General features: G+C 60.7%; 1 non-coding gene and 1 pseudogene across 1 annotated transcript; both read right to left on the reverse strand.

Annotated features, from left to right (window-relative positions):
- Positions 1 to 1,182: 1,182 nt before the first annotated feature.
- Positions 1,183 to 1,289, reverse strand: LOC147701336 (U6 spliceosomal RNA). The gene has a single exon (XR_015298493.1). It is a non-coding gene; the product is annotated as a U6 spliceosomal RNA (small nuclear RNA).
- A 2,540-nt stretch (positions 1,290 to 3,829) lies between these two features.
- Positions 3,830 to 3,938, reverse strand: LOC147701337 (5S ribosomal RNA; annotated as a pseudogene).
- Between the last annotated feature and the right edge of the window lie 1,035 nt (positions 3,939 to 4,973).

Raw genomic sequence — 4,973 nt, forward strand, 5'->3', positions numbered from 1 at the left:
TTCAATGAGCAGACATGCCCCGGTTACTTACCGGTAATCTTCATTACTCCGAGTATAGTCTTCCTCGCCACATGAGTTACAAAGTGAGCTTTAGCTCCACAACAGAACCCTCCAAAGCAAAAAGAAACCACCTCCCACCCCCTCCCAACATGGCCGACCAGTCCCACCTGACCTCTATAAGAGGCGGGCCGGCCCAACCAATCAGCCTGATCTACCAAGCAAACAATGAAGCCGATAGCCAGACAGGGAGGGGGGGAGGGAACTCATGTGGCGAGGAAGACTATACTCGGAGTAATGAAGATTACCGGTAAGTAACCGGGGCATTACCTCCTCGTTAGTCTTCCTCGCCCCCTGAGTTACAAAGTGAGCCAATACCCAAGCCAACAAGGCTTCATTGCCCACCATAACAACAACACCACACGGTGATGCAGAGAAACCAACCCAAGGTTGAAGTATACCAACTGAGAAGAAAACAGGGATCACAGGAAACCTGAAACCAAGACCTCCAGGAAAAGGAGGCCAACCAGGAGTCGCAGCTCCAGCACTCAGAACGGCCCCAGCGAAGTCCCCCCGGGACTGCTAGAGACCCACGTACCAGGCGGGGGACGCCCACGCCGAAGCCAGATAAAACTCCACAGATGAGACACCCACTAAGGGGGCCCAGGGAACAGAGCCACACCTCGCGGACCGACCCTGGGACCCCCGCCGGATCCACCGAACCCAGCGAAGCGTAGGGAAGGATGCCTCCTGAGTAAGCCCGCGAACCAAGGTGGAACGAGGGCTAGCGGCCCGAACGAACCGGGCCAAAAGACACAACACAGGTCACCCCATCGGGGAAGGAAAGACGTGCGGCCAAGAGAAGCCAAAACAGCATGCCGAACAACCAGCACGGACAAGGGTGGAACCGCGTTGGCCGGGAAAAGCGGTAAAGATACCACCTGAGACCGAGGCCCCAGGGAAGGAACCCCGAGAAGGACACGGGGGACATGCCGGAGGAACAACCCCGTCCGGCAAAACCCGCAAGACGGGCGGGGAGCGGAGGAACGACCCCCGCACGCCCATCTGCCCAGCAGACACCATCGCCACAAGGGAAAACCACCTGAAAGGCGAGGAACCGCAAAGCCACCGATGGCCGGGGCCCAAAAGGGCGGACCCCGAAGAGCTCATAGAACGAGAGAGAAAACTCCTGAGGAACGCCTCACGAATTTGCGAGTCACCCTCGCGCAGGGGCCCTGCAAATCTCCACAGTAACGTACCACTATCAGTATCTGTGCAGCCGAAGCGAGCACCCAAGGGGGAGACCGGCAGAGCACCCGTGGGCGAAGGATAAATATCATCGGAGCCAAGCGAGCCACCAAGGAAACCAGGTCGTCGAACACCGGACTGTGGAAGGCCCGCACGGCCGCCCACCGGGCCCACAGGAAAGAAGGGGCCACGTTCCAGGAACACCCCTCAGACCGGAAAACCAAGACCCGCAAGGGGACCACGGAGGCGGGGACAGCACCAAGCCGACCGCGCCAATGCGAGAAGGGCGCCCAGCGCCGGGCACAGGCATAGCACGTGGAAGACCTGCGGGAACCCCGTAGCAAGCCACAACCCCGAGCATCCGCACCAGACCCGGGCCTGCCGAAGGAGGCAGGCCAGCCGACAAGAGCCGGCACAACACTGATGCCGAGAGCGGGGGACCCAACCACGGTATGGGAAGATCCGGGATCGGCCAGGAGGCTCGAACCGTCAGCTCGCCATAGGAGAGGGTACCCGGGGCGGCGGACCCCGCCGGGAACCAAAAACAGGAACGCACCACGACTTGCGTGTCAACCACGCGCGGGTGCCAGGCACCTCTATACTGCCACGTTCCAAACTAAGACCATGCGCAGCCGAGGCGAGCACCCAGGAGTACCCTGGCCCTGCCCAAGCGGGTCCAGCCGCGATATTAGAGGGCACGGGGGAACGCGTACCACAGACCGAAAAGGCCATGCCACAGGCCGGGCAACCCCCAGGACCCGGAAGGAGGAGTAGAACCCGGGCAGGAGGGCCGAGTCCCCTTCCGTGAACAGAGGAACCTAGGCAGCGAAGGAATAGATCCGACACCGTCGAACCGCCTTCACCTAGCCGGACCCCGGGGGAACGCCCACAGCACCAGGACGCTTGACCCGACCAAGACCTGGGGACCCAAAGCCCCCCAATCATAGTCAATGTGCGGCCGAAGCGAGCACAGAAAAACGACGGCAGGCCAGGAGGACATACAGCAAACTCCGAAGCACGAGGAGTTGCGTGACCGCCGGAGATCCCACCGACCCCCAACGACCCGGCGCCAAAGGGCGCCTACCCCCCCGCCCCCCCTGAATGAACCAGAGGGAAGTACCGGGGCCATGCACACGCCCCCCCGAAGGAGGACAAGCCCGATACGAGGACCGAAGGGACCACCGTACCTAGGTCAGGGAGCCGACGGGTGAGAGACACCGCCAGACGTGAAGCCACACCCACGGGGGAAGAAGAGAAACGAGGCCGAGAGGTAGTGAGAGTGGGGCCCCCCCCTTCGCAGGCCGGGCCCACAGGCCACCACACGGTCCCCGAGCCCAAGGACCGGGACAGCCACGTCCCAGGACGGGTCGGGAAGAGCCGTCACTCGGGCCCGGAAGCCAACCCCGAAAGCACCCCGTGAAGACTGACTTCGGGTGGAACGGCCGAAGGGCCCCACCCCAGCAAGGGCGGGACGACCACACCCACAGGCGGACGGGGAGTCCGAAGGAAGTCCGCGCCCGGGGGAGCGGGCCCCAATGAAAAGACCGGAGACAGCCCGAGTGGGACATTCGCCTATACCGCCGACAAGGACGCAGCCAGACCCGACGTCCGAGCCAGCCTTGCGGCCAACTGAGTGGGAAAGGCGACAAAGCCCAACGCAGGCAGAGGAAGGGAGTCAGGCGACCTGCGCAGAGACCCTACCCCGAGACACCCCGGGAAACACCACTGCCGCTGGCAGAGGGAAAGTCACGCTTCACGCGGAACGAATCACGCACTTGCGTGACCTCCCCGCGCAGGAGCTCTCTCGAACTGCACCGAAGCGCAACACGCCACAGCACACAACACATCCGCAAGGGCCCAAGGCGCTCGCACGAACGCCGATGTGGACACCCTCCTGGCCAATTCCCCGAGGCGTCCTACCCCGGACACCTCCAAGGTGGAGGTCAGGCCTCTGACGCCTGGAGGGGGCCGTTGCGGAAAAAAAACAAGCCATTGCCCAGAGCCGCAGGACGCGACACCAGGAGTGGAATAGGCACCGATACACCAGGACCGGGGACGCACACGACCCCCTGGGCGAGAGGCAGATGAGGCGAGGAGGGGTCCAGGGCCCCCGCCGCGTCCGGTCAGAAGGGCTAGTGCCGCCAAACAGGGAGACCCCGCCGATGGAGCAGAAGGAATCCCCCGCCTCCCCAAGGAGACCAGAAGGCACAGCCACCCTGCCCTCGAAACACACACGATTCCAGAGCAACCAGACGGCCCAGGGCGAGCCAGGGCGCCATAGGGGAAAAAAAACAGACCAAAGGGCTCCGAAAGCGGATGCCAGGCATCCACCGCGTCGTGGAGTTGCAAGGTGTGACTCCCTCAATGGAATAGGCACCGAGCCGAGAATTAACAGGTCCGGAGAATATTTGAGCCCAAGGCCCGCCGAGGCGGGGACTAGAACACTGGTCCCGGGCTAGACCTTTGTCTCAGGGTCTGCCGCCCTACCCATTGAGCCACACTTCTCCACTTCACAACCTCAGCATGGTTCAGTGTAAGAACTGCCGTACAAGTACCGCGCGCAATCGAATGTGCACAGCGAATAAGCCTACAGCACCTGGTATTCCCAGGCGGTCTCCCATCCAGGTACTAACCAGGCCCGACCCTGCTTAACTTCTGAGATCAGGTGCTTTCAGGGTGGAATGGCCGTAGGCTGCGGAGCTCCAGCGACTCCCAGCTCAGAAGCCGGGAACCACACGCTGTGAGACTCTGTGCCTTCCCAGGCCAGGCCAGTGTCGTGCTCTACCACAGAGCCATGCAGTGAAAGCCCAGCGCCGGCTATGCCGCCAGCGCACACGCTCGTAGTGTAAAAGAGCATGTAATTAATATACATATTCTTTAACCAAGCCGACTGAGCTATCCCAGCTCTTCCTCCACTCGTGGAAAGAAGGCAGAGCGCCATATGCATAAAACACAGCAGAGAGAGGCGGAACTGTCAATTTGCATCTAACCACAAAACGCACCGCAGCAGATACACTGAGAAATAAAAACTGCAGGCAGACCGTAACAGGGCAGCAGCTCGAGCACAGGGGTAATTCACACGATGGGCGTCTGCTGCGCTGGACCCAAAAGCCCACAGAGTGGCCAGGGCCCATCAGTAACGACCTGGGGATACAAGGGAATGACCAAACACCCCACATCCCCGGCCGCCCCCCCCCCGCCCTGTAAACCCCTGGCACGCTAGAGCAGCACCTAACCGGCCCCATAGGACCGGGGGAAGGAAGAGGGGGGGGGATTATTTAGGCCTAAGGCACTCGAGACCGCTAGAGCAGGTCCTCCACCCTAAACCCCCAAGGGCCAGCTCACGCCGGCCCATCTTACCTGAACAGTGCTCTGGAGAGAATCGTGCAGAACAAAAAAAACAGGCTGATTGGTTGGGCCGGCCCGCCTCTTATAGAGGTCAGGTGGGACTGGTCGGCCATGTTGGGAGGGGGTGGGAGGTGGTTTCTTTTTGCTTTGGAGGGTTCTGTTGTGGAGCTAAAGCTCACTTTGTAACTCAGGGGGCGAGGAAGACTAACGAGGAGGTAATCTTGTTTACGCAAGGCAGCGTAAAGGCATCATCTTGGACTTTGCATATAAATTTTGCAACACAGAATTTTCTAGGTAACTTCACCTTACATTGACATAACAACATTATGTGTGGACCTACTCCTGATTCCCTCTGCATTATTGACTGTGTCTATGATCTT

Source organism: Lissotriton vulgaris, chromosome 7, assembly GCF_964263255.1.
Source record: "Lissotriton vulgaris chromosome 7, aLisVul1.2, whole genome shotgun sequence".
NCBI lineage: Eukaryota > Metazoa > Chordata > Amphibia > Caudata > Salamandridae > Lissotriton > Lissotriton vulgaris.